At 63.4% G+C, this 6,726-nt stretch overlaps 1 pseudogene; it reads left to right on the forward strand.

The window, feature by feature from the left end:
- The first annotated feature begins 2,431 nt into the window (after window positions 1–2,431).
- On the forward strand, window positions 2,432–6,483 carry LOC132348087 (thimet oligopeptidase-like; annotated as a pseudogene).
- Window positions 6,484–6,726: the final 243 nt, after the last annotated feature.

Consider the following 6,726-nt stretch of genomic DNA (forward strand, 5'->3'; position numbering starts at 1 on the left):
CCTCCCTCTCCCTCTCCCTCCACCTCCTTCCCTCTCTGGAGAGGGAAGGAGGTGGAGGGAGAGGGAGAGAGAGCAGGAGAGGGAGGGGGAGAGGGAGAGAGGGATAGAGGGAGGGAGGGAAAGACATCTCTCCCTCCCTCCCTCCCTCTATCCCTCTCTCCCCCCTCTCTCTCCCTCTCCCTCTCTCCCTCTCCCTTGTCTCTGCCTCTTCCTCCGTCTCTCCATCTCTGGGAGGGAGGAAGGGAAATGGAGAGACGGAGGGAGAGGGAGAGTTGGAGGGAGAGGGAGGAGAGGGAGGAGAGGGAGGGAAGGAGAGGGAGGGAGAGGGAGAAAGGGAGGGAGAGAGGGATAGAGAGAGGGAGGGAAAGTCGTCTCTCCCTCCCTCCCTCCATCCCTCTCCTCCCTTTCCCTCTCCCTCCGTCTCTCCATCTCCTTTACTCCCTCCCAGAGAGGGAGAGATGGAGGGAGAGGCAGAGACAAGGGAGAAGGAGAGAGGGAGAGGGAGAAGGAGGGGGGAGAGAGGGAGAGAGAAAGAGGTCTCTTCCTCCCTCCCTCTCCCTTTCTCCTCCTCCTCTCCCTCTCTCCCTCACCCTCTCTCCCTCTCCCTCCCTCCATCAGTTTCCCTCCTTCTCACTCTCCCTCCCTCTCCCTCTCTCCCTCCCAGAGAGGGAGAGACAGAGGGAGAGGGAGAGGGGGGAGAGAGGGACACGGAGAGGGAGGGAGGGAGACAGAGAGGGAAGCAGGCACCCTCTCTCCTTCTCCCTCTCCCTACCTCCTTCTCCGATTCCCCCTCTCCTTCGCTCCCTCCCTCTCCTCTCCCTCTGTCTCTCCCTCTCCCTCCCTCCCTCTAGGAGAGGAAGAGGAAGGGAGGGAGAGGGAGAGAGGGAGGGGGAGGGAGAGGGAGAGACGTCTCGCCCTCCTTCCCTCTCCCTCCCTCGCCCTTTCCCTTCCTCTCTCCCTCTCCCTCCCTCTGTCTCTCCCTCTCCCTCACTCTCTCCCAGAGAGGGAGAGATGGAGGGAGAGGGAGAGACGAGGGAGAGGGGGAGAGGGAAGAGGGAGAGAGGGAGAGAAGGAGGAGAGAGGGAAAGGGAGGAAGAGACCTCTCTCTCTCTCCCTCTCTCCCCCCTCTCTCCCCCCCCTCTCTCCCTCTCCCTCTCTCCCTCTCCCTTGTCTCTGCCTCTTCCTCTGTCTCTCCATCTCTGGGAGGGAGTGAGGGAGAGGGAGAGACGGAGGGAGAGGGAGAGGGAGGAGAGGGAGCGAGGGAGAGGGAGAGGGAGAGAGGGAGGGAGAGAGGGATAGAGGGAGGGAGGGAGAGACGTCTTTGTCTTTCCCTCCCTCCCTCTATTCCTCTCTCCCTCTCCCCCCTCTCTCTCCCTCTCCCCCCTCCCTCTCCTGCTCTCTGTCCCTCTCCCTCCACCTCCTTCCCTCTCCAGAGAGGGAAGGAGGTGGAGGGAGAGGGAGAGAGGGAGGGAGAGAGGGAGAGGGAAAGAGGTAGAGCAAGAGCGGAACAGGGAAACAGGGACAGGGAAAGAGGGAGGCAGAGAGGGAGAGGGAAACGGGGAGAGGGAGGGGGGACGGATAGAGGGAGAGGGAGAGAGGGACAGGGAAAGAGAGACAGGGATGGAGGGAGGGAGAGAGGGACAGGACAGGGCAAGAGGGACAGGGAGAGAGGCAGAGGGAGAGATGGAGGGAGAGTGAGAGGCAGGGAGGTAGAGGGAGGGAGGGAGGGAGACAGAGAGGGAGACAGGGAGAAGGGCTGATGGGGGCTCCCTCCCCCTCCCATCCTCTGCCCACTGCTTTCTCTTTTTTCTGCTTCAACAAACACCAGGGGCCTTTTAGATCAGCCCTGAAGTCAACGTTGATGCTTGGACGGCCTGACCTCCCCGCTGCCTTCCAGCCCAGGACCACAGCTGGGAGATGAAGTCTGCGGGACCCTGGGCGGTGGCGGCGGCGGCGGGCTGCACAGGCACCTCCTCTGACGCCCAATCTCTCCTCGTTTACGAGGCAGCCGCCAGCTCCCCTCCCTGACTCCCCAAGATTTGGGGCCTTTTTAATATGTGTCGATAATGCCATGAGCTACTATTTCACTTTTCCACGAGGACCCATCTCCCGAAATGCAGTGGTTTTCAGCCTTGGCTGCACTAGAGAACCCCCAGGGAAGGGAGAGACGTCTGTACCTCCCTCTCTCTCCCTCTCCCTCCGTATCTCCTTCTGGCTCTCTCCCTCTCCCTCTGGGGTGCTGCCCGATGAGCTCAGATTCGCAGATGTTCCCCCCATCCCCTCTCTGTGCCTTGCGTGGGGTCTGGGCCTTCTCACTGTGGCCCGGGTACGGCCTTGACATTCAGACATCGGTTCCTGCAAGGACACTTGCGTTTGGTCCATACCGCGTGTGGCTGCAGCCTGTGCTTCTCCCTTTCAGCATCTTCAGTAGATGGGGGCTGTGCATGAGCCCTTCATCTTCCCCGCAGACACCACTGGTGCTTGCTCGGCCTCGCGGGTGATGCGGGGGGCACGGGGGACAGTCCTGTGTCCCCACCTTCTTGGGCTGCAGACAGGCCACGTTGGTCCTGTGGTGACTGGGGGCTCCCAGGAGAACCCCACCGCAGACCCGGAGAGGTGGCCCCAGAGAAGGTGGCGTACGCCTGGGGCCGGGCCTCACCAGCCAGCCACGGGCCACCTGCAGCAACAGGCCTCTCGCCGTCCAGGCACTGGGTGTTCGGGCACCGTGGGGATGAGCTGCTGTCTGCACGGCAGCCGAGTTTGTAGTGTTGAGCCCGGGGAGGCCCCTGGGTGGCTCCTGGAGAGCCTGGTCGCATTTCTTCCTGCCCTTGGCCTTAGAGCTCATCACGGTTCACGCCGTTTCTGGTTCCAAAAGGACCTGTGTTCATAAAGACCACGTGTTAGGACAGCTCCAAAGTGTCTAGAAATTCGGGCCAGGAGGAGGACGGAGGGGGATTGGCTGTGCCCGCCAGTGGCCTGAGAGCCCTGCCCGCGCACAGAGACCTGGCCCGGGGCCTGTGGGGAGGGCGTGGCCCACGGTCCCCAGCGCTGGCCGTTTCTGGGTTCCAGGAGAGCTGCGTGATCCTCAGGGAGCTGGTAAGGCTGCAGGCTCAGAAGTCCCGCCTGCTGGGGTTCAGCACGCGTGCCGACTCCGTGCTGGAGATGAACATGGCCAAGACCAGCCAGGTGGTGGCCACTTCCCTAGGTAACCCCGCCTCCCCGAGTCCCAGTGGGGACGGGGGTCAGGCGGACCTTGCCTGGACGTGGTGCTGCCTGAGACCCCACTGTGTCAGCCCTTGGGGGTCGCCTTCCCCAACCCTTCATTCTGCCTCGAGGGGCGTGGGGTGGGGGGCGGCTGGGGGGCTGCCACAGGGACATAGCCGAGCCTCTCCCCTCCGCCCGCAGATGAGCTGGCCCAGAAGCTGAAGCCCCTCGGGGAGCAGGAGCGGCCGTGATCCTGGAGCTAAAGAAGGCTGAGTGCCAGAGGCGGGGCCTGCACTTTGACGGGCCCATCAACGTCTAGGACCTGCGCTACTACATGAACCAGGGGGAGGAGACGCGCTACCACGTGGATCAGTACCTGCTCAATGAGTCCTTCCCCATGCAGGTGGTCACGCGCGGGCGGCTGGGCATCTCCCAGGAGCTGCTGGGGCTGACCTTCGACCTGGAGGAAGGCGCCAACATGTGTCACGAACATGAAGATGTGAGGCTCTACACGGTCTGGGACGCAGCCTCGGGCAAGGTCATCCATCAGCAAGTTCTACCTGGACCTCTACCCTCGGTGCATGCGTGGGGGAACCTGTCGGCCGTGGGCCAGGGCTCCTCTGTGGAAGCGGGGCCTCACCCGCGTCCCTCCCCAGGGAAGGGAAGTCCGGGCACATGGCCCGCTTTGGCCTGCAGCCGGGCTGCCTGCAGCAGGATGGGAGGCGCCAGATCGCCATCGCGGCCATGGTGGCCAACTTCACCAAGCCTACGCCCAACCCGCCCTCCCTGTTGCAGCATGATGAGCTGGAGACCTACTTCCATGAGTTCTGGCAAGCGATGCACCAGCTCCGCTCCCACAAGGGTGCGGGCGAGGGGCTGCAGGCAGGGGGCGGGGAGGGCCCGGGCTCTCCCCTGGTCCTCAGGCAGGCCCTCGCCACGGGATTCTTCCGCTGATGTCACCCCGCATTGTGGCGACGCCCTCGGTGTCAGTTGCCATCATCAAACCCCACGCACTGGGTGCGTAAACAACGGAAGTGGATGTCCTCGAGACTCTGGAGGCTGGAAGTCCCAGATCAAGGAGTCAGGACTGGTTCCCTGCAAGTGAAATACATGTATTCAAGAGTTGCCTTTTAAAAAGACAAAATAGAAGAAAGGAACGTTGCATGCAAGTCTGGTGACAGGCGGTGATGAGAACCAGAGGGTAGGCTCTGGGGCCGGGAGCGCCGCGCCCTGTGAGGCCCTGGGGCTGCTGCCAGTCTCGGTGGAGGCTCAGCAAGTCCCAGTGACTTCCCCACGGGGGTTCCCCAGTTGAGCGCCTGGGCCCAGGACCCAGTGCTCGTTCAGTCTTCCTGCGGTCAGCCCTTCGCCCTGAGAGCGATGCTCTCACAGGCTGCACCGGAGCGCGTGGGGACACTTCACTGAGCTGTGCAGACGTCACTACTGCCCTGTTCTGGAACATTTCCCTCACCCCAAAAATGTCCCTCACGCCCTTAGTTATCATTCCCTCCCCTCCCCTGCCCCTGACAACCAGGAACCCACTCTGACTCTGTGGATCTACCTGTTCCGGACGTTTCCCCTCAGTGGGGTCACACCCTGTGTGTCCTTCTGTGTCTGACTTCTCTCGCTGAGCATCGTGTTCTCAGGGTGCATCCACGTGGCAGCGAGTGTCAGGGCTTCACACCTTTGCGTGGCTGAGGGCCGGAAAAAAGACAAACGAAAAGAAAGGCACGTTGCCTGCGACTCTGGTGACAGTCGGTGATGAGAACCAGAGGGAAGGCTGTGGAGCCGGGAGCGCCGCGCCCTGTGAAGCCCTGGCGCTGCTGCCAGTCTCGGCGGGGCACGGGCAGCGCCGTCCCCCAGGAGCTGCTGGACAAACTCATCAAGTCCTGGCTGGGCAACCCCGGTGCGGCCAGGCCGAGGGAAAGGAAAGGGGCTCCCGGACCGCCCGGCTGGAAAGCATGGCCTGGACACAGTGCCAGCCCCCCGTCTCCTTCCTCCCGCCCTCCAGGCCTCTTCAACCTGCGCCAGATCGTCCTGGCCAAGGTGGACCAGGCCCTGCACACGCAGATGCCCTCAGACCCGGCCCAGGACAATGCCCGCCTCTGCCAAGAGATCCTCGGGGTCCCAGCCACGCCAGGTAGCCAAGCGCGCGCTGGGCCCACCTTAGCGGTCGGTTGGCGGCTACTGCCCAGGTCAAGAGGATCCTCTGGTGGTGTGTGAAGGGGGACCGACTGATGGGCTCTGGCCGAGGCCCGCTGACCTCTGGCCTCTTCCTGCCTGGGTTCCTGGGCTGGTCCCTCCAGCTGTGGCTCGCGGAGTCTGAGGGTGGGGTGGGCGTATCTGCACGTGCTTTCTGGAGAGCCTGGAAGAGGCAGGAGAGGGCTTCATACCCCGGACGGAACGCGTCGACAAGGTTTGCCCGTGCGTGTCGGTGCGGAGACGCAGTTCACTCCCTCGTGAGCGCTTTAACCCGCGCTCTCCCCGTGCTGGAGGGCGAGCCCTGACTCATCCCTCGGAGCCTTGGGCAGCTGTCCTTGTAAGAGGCTTAGGGGTGAACCCTCGTGAGCTTCAGCAGAAAGTCGGCAAAGATTGATTTGTGTCCCTCCACTGAGTTGCCCGCAAGGTCCCCGTTTTCTAGAAGTGTTGGGCCAATACTCCCTCTAGTGGCAGGGGACTCAGACAGGGCTGCTTTGAGACCCCAAGCTCTGGGCTCTGGGGAAGGGGCACGGAGCGGCCAGGGGGCCGGGCAGGAGCCTCTCCGCGTGTGTCCCAGGGACCCACCTGCCTGCGACCTTCGGCCACCTGGCAGGAAGCTACGACGCCCAGTCCTGTGGCTACCTGTGCAGCGAGGTGTGCTCCGCGGACACGGTCCACACACGTTTCAAGCAGGAGGGCGTCCTGAGTGGCAAGGTGAGAGGCCGGCCTGCCGTGCAGACCACCACGGAGGTCCTTGGCCTGGGCCTAGATGCTTGTGCCGCCCGCCTGGGCCTGCCAGGCTCTGAGGGCCCTGCCCTGGACCCCCTGCTCCCCTGCCCTTTGTTGACTCACAGCAGAGGTGGCCACACCCACACCCTCAGTGAAGGGGGTGCTCCACCCTCCTGCAGCCCCGCCCCCTCTCCTCAGGTTGCCATGGACTACAGAAGCTGCATTCTGAGGCCAGGGGGCTCCGAGGATGCCAAGGGCATGGTGAAGCTCTTCCTGGGTTGTGACCCCACGCAGGACGCCTTCCTCCTGAGCAAAGGGCTGCAGGTTGAGGGCTGCAAGCCGCCGGCCTGCTGACGGCACGGGTTTTGCCCCCCAAGGCGGGCCGGTGCCTTAGCGCCCCGTCGGGGCGAGGGAGGGGCCGCGTGTCCTCCCAGCCCCCGAGTCCCCGGCGGCCGGCCTAGGCCAAAAGTCTCCACCTGGAAGTGTCTGGAGAGCCTGGCATCAAGGCTCCCCCTTGTTGCACTAATGCAATCCCTTCCTGGGGAGCTTTCCTGGTAACAAAACGGTTCTTTGAAAACGCAGCCATTAATAAAAAGA

The sequence above is a fragment of the Balaenoptera ricei genome, chromosome 14 (genome assembly GCF_028023285.1).
Source record: "Balaenoptera ricei isolate mBalRic1 chromosome 14, mBalRic1.hap2, whole genome shotgun sequence".
Lineage (NCBI taxonomy): Eukaryota > Metazoa > Chordata > Mammalia > Artiodactyla > Balaenopteridae > Balaenoptera > Balaenoptera ricei.